This window comes from Schistocerca americana, unplaced genomic scaffold, assembly GCF_021461395.2.
Source record: "Schistocerca americana isolate TAMUIC-IGC-003095 unplaced genomic scaffold, iqSchAmer2.1 HiC_scaffold_412, whole genome shotgun sequence".
NCBI classification, from domain to species: domain Eukaryota; kingdom Metazoa; phylum Arthropoda; class Insecta; order Orthoptera; family Acrididae; genus Schistocerca; species Schistocerca americana.
In genome coordinates, this window is record NW_025726140.1 from 55,001 (window position 1) to 62,500 (window position 7,500).

At 47.6% G+C, this 7,500-nt stretch overlaps 1 non-coding gene across 1 annotated transcript in view; it reads left to right on the top strand.

Moving 5' to 3' along the window:
• The first annotated feature begins 5,961 nt into the window (after positions 1–5,961).
• Positions 5,962–7,500, top strand: part of LOC124582375 — a 1,910-nt gene continuing 371 nt past the window's right edge. Inside the window, exon 1 of the ribosomal RNA XR_006973927.1 lies at positions 5,962–7,500. This exon is cut by the window's right edge and continues 371 nt beyond it. This is a non-coding gene — a ribosomal RNA (small subunit ribosomal RNA).

Consider the following 7,500-nt stretch of genomic DNA (forward strand, 5'->3'; position numbering starts at 1 on the left):
TGGGCCTTAACCTAACCTATATTGGGCCTTAACCTAACCTATATTGGGCCTTAACCTAACCTATATTGGGCCTTAACGTAACCCACGTTGCGCCTTAACGTAACCCACGTTGCGCCTTAACGTAACCCACGTTGCGCCTTAACGTAACCCACGTTGCGCCTTAACGTAACCCACGTTGCGCCTTAACCTAACCCATATTGCGCCTTAACCTAACCCATATTGCGCCTTAACCTAACCCATATTGCGCCTTAACCTAACCCATATTGTACCTTAACCTAACCTATATTGTACCTTAACCTAACCTATATTGTACCTTAACCTAACCTATATTGGGCCTTAACCTAACCTATATTGGGCCTTAACCTAACCTATATTGGGCCTTAACCTAACCTATATTGGGCCTTAACCTAACCTATATTGGGCCTTAACGTAACCCACGTTGCGCCTTAACGTAACCCACGTTGCGCCTTAACGTAACCCACGTTGCGCCTTAACGTAACCCACGTTGCGCCTTAACGTAACCCACGTTGCGCCTTAACGTAACCCACGTTGCGCCTTAACCTAACCCATATTGCGCCTTAACCTAACCCATATTGCGCCTTACCCTAACCCATATTGCGCCTTAACCTAACCCATATTGTGCCTTAACCTAACCTATATTGTACCTTAACCTAACCCATATTGTACCTTAACCTAACCTATATTGTACCTTAACCTAACCTATATTGTACCTTAAGGGGAGTTGGAATGCCCTATCTCGCCAATGTTAAATTTGCTAACTTTGTGTACCTTTTTCTTTGGAACTATTATCTTCAGAACTTTGAAATTCTGGCAGAGGTTTTCAGCATATATTGTGAGCCCACTGAACTAGAACCAATGTTTTCTTTTTGTTGGTATAGTATTTATGAATTTTTTACCATTAAGCCATTTTTAATTGGAAAAAGTATAACATAAACTTCCCTAGTTCAGAGAATAAGCCAGTTCTTGTCATGATTCTAGTTCAGTGGCCTCTTTGAACTGTTTTGCAGCATTTCTGAAAATTTGAATGTTGTTGGTTGAGTGGTTTATGAGATAAAGGTACATGTAACACTAAAAATGTCAAATGCCAGAAAATGCGATTAAAGTAATTTATTATGAAAATTCACAAATACCTTTTATTCTATTATCAAAAGTGTCCAGCAGAGTAATCAGGGTCATCTTCTAGTTCTTCTTCTTCACCTAGAAGCTTTCTTCTCCTTGCTGCCCTTGCTTTTTTTGTATTAAATTCAGCTGCATACTGAGCCTTCCTTACTCGCACGCTGTCCAGAAGCTGAAGACCTCTGATGGTGTTGATACCAGGAGCAATGCCGAGCCTTGCCATGACCTTTAGCCTACCCATATGACCATCATTGAATGAAATAACAGCATCACTGACTCCCCATTTCAATGTTTTTATCCCAACAAATACATTCTTAGGTACACGAGTCCAAATGAGGTTGTTGAACGACTCGTTTTGATTCTGGGTACAACCATGAAGACATTTTCGCAGAAGATCAGGATGCCCCAAGTCTCTATATATTGGTTTAATTACTTCCATAACAGCCAATGGAATATAATTTTTATGGTGATAAGGATCCCCAGTAGCTTGAGATTTTCTATAATTGCACCATGACTGAGGACCATCTGGACAAGCAAAATGTTGAGGATTATCATCAGTTGATGATCGATGTAAATATGTGGCCCATACAGCTTGTCTCATTTCCTGCAAATTATTTGCATTATTTCTTATTGCCATACCATAGTATTGTTGTAATTCATTTATAATTTTATCTGACAGGCGACCTCTAATGGTTTTACCATCTGACAAAATTTTGTCCTTCAGATTCTGTTTCAGTTTCCTTAGACGAGTGCCCATTCGTTTCTGAACATGACCGACACATTCTAGTTTAGTTATTGTCTTATTGACATATGGCATGGATTCTGTAACACTTTTGTATGCCTTGGAGTCCCCATCTCCAAGGAATTTTGTGTAAAATACTCCCCGTTCTTTTTCTGATCTGCTAAACATTTTCACAGCAGCGGCAGCCTCCATGCCTCCACTCGTACCTTCATAATTCTTGCTACATATGTGAGCTGCTTCTATCTTACCAGATGCACAATGGTAACAATGTTTAGTGAGCACTTCATAGTCCAAAACTTTACCGCTGTCCACACTAGTAACAGTAGCAACAGCATTTTTGGATGTGTGACCCCTTTTCTGCCAGGTTCCATCAAAAGCAACAGGGATATCTGGGTTTCCTTCATTTATATATTTTGCTTCACTGGCAGCAGCTTTCATTGATAAATCTGCTACAGACTGAACAGCATCTCCTATCACTTCAGTGTAATTGTCAATTTTAGCAGGTGGAGGTGGAAGATTCATTATGGCACAAAATGTTTGAGCAGCAGTATGTCCTTTACCAATTGCTCTCATTGCATACATTAGCCTGATATTACTCTCAAACAAATTGCTACTGCATGTTTTAGAGCTCCAAAAACAGGTCTCATTTTCACAACTGGCACAAACTATAGCAATTTTGCAGGAAAGTCCTATAGATTTTGTTATGTTCATATCAAAAGAACCTCCACAAAGATTACAACACAAACATTTCTTCATAAACTCAGTAAAAACAGGAAAGTCGACTAAAACATATTGTTCATTAGAAGCTTCATCTGTAATTTCACTTGCACAGTTTGATAACTTCTTTTTTGATGCACTGGTGGGCGTGTCTCCTTCACACATCTCAGCTGTACAAACGTCAGAACTTTCACCAGCATCAACAGGTGCTGAAGCAGAATCACTTGAACAAACGTTATTTGTAAATCTATTACCGCGAAACTTTCGCTTTTTAAATAATGATGCACTCCTAGGCATCGTAGAAACTACGCACTCACCACTGAAAGTCAAAACAAGACAGATAACAAACTCCAAATGAGCGACAAACTAAACTCGAGGCTCAAAACAAACACTCACAGATCAAAAACTGAACAATAAACACAGCTAGTCGTAAAAACAATGGTACCTATGGAAGGATCAAAGATTCTACAACTGAAGAGTGAAATCCACAGCCTTCTATATGTAATGTTTTCGGAAATGCGAAGATTTAAATGTGTACAAATCACAAGATGGGTAACTTTGCTGGGCGCACATGTAATTTTGAAAAATTAAATAAAAATACTTCCAATTGGAATTTCTTAACAAATTTTGCACCATTTTAAGCAGAAAATTTCAAATTAAGTTATAAGGTTAAAAACTGAAAATGTGAATTTTTTCCATTTTCCGGCATTCCAACTCCCCTTAACCTAACCCATATTGCGCCTTAACCTAACCCATATTGCGCCTTAACCTAACCCATATTGCGCCTTAACCTAACCCATATTGCGCCTTAACCTAACCCATATTGCGCCTTAACCTAACCCATATTGCGCCTTAACCTAACCCATATTGTACCTTAACCTAACCCATATTGTACCTTAACCTAACCTATATTGTACCTTAACCTAACCTATATTGTACCTTAACCTAACCTATATTGTACCTTAACCTAACCTATATTGGGCCTTAACCTAACCTATATTGGGCCTTAACCTAACCTATATTGGGCCTTAACCTAACCTATATTGGGCCTTAACCTAACCTATATTGGGCCTTAACGTAACCCACGTTGCGCCTTAACGTAACCCACGTTGCGCCTTAACGTAACCCACGTTGCGCCTTAACGTAACCCACGTTGCGCCTTAACGTAACCCACGTTGCGCCTTAACGTAACCCACGTTGCGCCTTAACGTAACCCACGTTGCGCCTTAACGTAACCCACGTTGCGCCTTAACCCAACACACGTTGCGCCTTAACCCAACACACGTTGGGCCTTAACCCAACACACGTTGGGCCTTAACCCAACACACGTTGGGCCTTAACCCAACACACGTTGGGCCTTAACCCAACACACGTTGGGCCTTAACCCAACACACGTTGGGCCTTAACCCAACACACGTTGGGCCTTAACCCAACACACGTTGGGCCTTAACCCAACACACGTTGGGCCTTAACCCAACACACGTTGGGCCTTAACCCAACACACGTTGGGCCTTAACCCAACACACGTTGGGCCTTAACCCAACACACGTTGGGCCTTAACCCAACACACGTTGGGCCTTAACCCAACACACGTTGGGCCTTAACCCAACACACGTTGGGCCTTAACCCAACACACGTTGGGCCTTAACCCAACACACGTTGGGCCTTAACCTGCTCTGTAATTGTCATACGACGCGTTAAATTAGTGTGGTGTTGCCTAACTGCAACCCCCGCAATATAGTTTGCTACTCGCACTGCCTGGTCCCCAGAGTATCGCTTCATGTTAAACACCTTGCAGCTATACACTGTAATGCGGATGGCAGCAGGACGTACATGCTCAATGCCCTTCGCAGTTGTTCATTGGCATTTGCATGGCGAAGCACAGCCTACGTTGTGGTACGGCGTGTGTCAACTGTCCGCTGATGTTGTACGTCCAAATCACACACTGTACTGCACATTGGTCCTCATGTACTGAATGATACATCGTGGTACATGTGTGACCGTACCACGACTGCGCCAACAACGGCGAACCATACGGTCCAAATATTGTGCACTCAGCTACGTGTCGTCTCCCTATAAGAGCTGGATTGCAGTATGGTATGCCGTGGATGGCGATCAGCATGAGCCGTCTGTTGATGTAGTGGCGCGTGTTGTCAGACGTAGTCGTCTCTTCTCACACACCGTGATAGCATGGTGCACTGCGTTCCACATCTGCGACATGCGACAGAGGCCGGTTGACAGTCGTTCGCGCAATGGACATCGCATACGTACGGGGGCCACCTTCCACGTGTTCGCGAAGCGTGCACATGTTGTTGCGTGTATGTGGGCAGACATAGTGTGTCGTGACACCTGACACAGGCATGCAACAATCGTTGAATTTGCAAATGGCGATGGACGTCTACGTTTGCTGGTGACGTTACGCAAATGAACAACTGGTAAACGGTTGTGGTGCGGTTGTTCTCGCTAGAGGTGAATCAGTGATGGCGACGATCGGTTGAGCTACCAACCGGTTGTTTCAGCGATACCCACCATGCCCACGAACGTGAATGGCATGTGGGTGTGAAGCGATACGCGGCGGTGGCTGGGTGGGACCGTCCCCGGCCGGTGAGGGGGGGCCTCCCGGCGTGCTGGCCGCGCGGTGCGTGGGCGCACGCGCTACAGCCGGCTGGTGGGGGCGGCCAGTGGCAGGCGCGCCGGCCGACGGAGGCGGCAGGCGGCGCAGCTGCGCGCCGGCGCACCCTGCACGCGGCGCCGTGCGGCCAAAGTAGGTCCTCGCGGGCCCGGTGCGAAGCGCGGTGGACATCTGCAGTGTGCTGGTCCGATTGAGGACTGTGTGCGCTGAGGATGCGCCGCCGCCCGGCGCTCGGCGCCGCGACGCCGTCTGCTGCTCGGTCGCCTCTGCGGTTCTCGCAGGTGGTTTGTATCGCAGCTGTGCGGACGTGTTGGCGCGTGCGCTGTGCTGGGAGAGTTCGCTTCGGCACCCAAGTGGGGCTTTTGTCCTTCTGTGGCGCTGGCGTTGGAGCTGCCGGCCACCGTAGGTGGCGCGTGTTGTCTCCCGCCGGCAATGCCACGACAGCACGCTCCCGGGCCTCTGTCGGCAGCGGCAAGCTCAGTTGGGAGCACGGGTGGTCGCACCTAAAGCGTCTACTCGCCAAACTCCGGGCGATTGCGCCTCTCTCGAACCCGACCAAGTACTTAGGACGGCGCTGCGCGCCGCCGGGACCTGAGAGGGTTTCGAGGTGTATTGTGCAGGGGAGCTCAGCCTCCTCCTGTTTGCAGAATAATTGAGCGGACGCTTGCGTGTTCGCGCGGGCCCCCGGGACACACTCCCGGGCGGCCGGCTGCTCAGCTCTAGTTGACGCAGCTCCCTGGTTGATCCTGCCAGTAGTCATATGCTTGTCTCAAAGATTAAGCCATGCATGTCTCAGTACAAGCCGCATTAAGGTGAAACCGCGAATGGCTCATTAAATCAGTTATGGTTCCTTAGATCGTACCCACGTTACTTGGATAACTGTGGTAATTCTAGAGCTAATACATGCAAACAGAGTCCCGACCAGAGATGGAAGGGACGCTTTTATTAGATCAAAACCAATCGGTCGGCTCGTCCGGTCCGTTTGCCTTGGTGACTCTGAATAACTTTGGGCTGATCGCACGGTCCTCGTACCGGCGACGCATCTTTCAAATGTCTGCCTTATCAACTGTCGATGGTAGGTTCTGCGCCTACCATGGTTGTAACGGGTAACGGGGAATCAGGGTTCGATTCCGGAGAGGGAGCCTGAGAAACGGCTACCACATCCAAGGAAGGCAGCAGGCGCGCAAATTACCCACTCCCGGCACGGGGAGGTAGTGACGAAAAATAACGATACGGGACTCATCCGAGGCCCCGTAATCGGAATGAGTACACTTTAAATCCTTTAACGAGTATCTATTGGAGGGCAAGTCTGGTGCCAGCAGCCGCGGTAATTCCAGCTCCAATAGCGTATATTAAAGTTGTTGCGGTTAAAAAGCTCGTAGTTGGATTTGTGTCCCACGCTGTTGGTTCACCGCCCGTCGGTGTTTAACTGGCATGTATCGTGGGACGTCCTGCCGGTGGGGCGAGCTGAAGGCGTGCGACGCGCCTCGTGCGTGCTCGTGCGTCCCGAGGCGGACCCCGTTGCAATCCTACCAGGGTGCTCTTGAGTGAGTGTCTCGGTGGGCCGGCACGTTTACTTTGAACAAATTAGAGTGCTTAAAGCAGGCAAGCCCGCCTGAATACTGTGTGCATGGAATAATGGAATAGGACCTCGGTTCTATTTTGTTGGTTTTCGGAACCCGAGGTAATGATTAATAGGGACAGGCGGGGGCATTCGTATTGCGACGTTAGAGGTGAAATTCTTGGATCGTCGCAAGACGAACAGAAGCGAAAGCATTTGCCAAGTATGTTTTCATTAATCAAGAACGAAAGTTAGAGGTTCGAAGGCGATCAGATACCGCCCTAGTTCTAACCATAAACGATGCCAGCCAGCGATCCGCCGCAGTTCCTCCGATGACTCGGCGGGCAGCCTCCGGGAAACCAAAGCTTTTGGGTTCCGGGGGAAGTATGGTTGCAAAGCTGAAACTTAAAGGAATTGACGGAAGGGCACCACCAGGAGTGGAGCCTGCGGCTTAATTTGACTCAACACGGGAAACCTCACCAGGCCCGGACACCGGAAGGATTGACAGATTGATAGCTCTTTCTTGATTCGGTGGGTGGTGGTGCATGGCCGTTCTTAGTTGGTGGAGCGATTTGTCTGGTTAATTCCGATAACGAACGAGACTCTAGCCTGCTAACTAGTCGCGTGACATCCTTCGTGCTGTCAGCGATTACTTTTCTTCTTAGAGGGACAGGCGGCTTCTAGCCGCACGAGATTGAGCAATAACAGGTC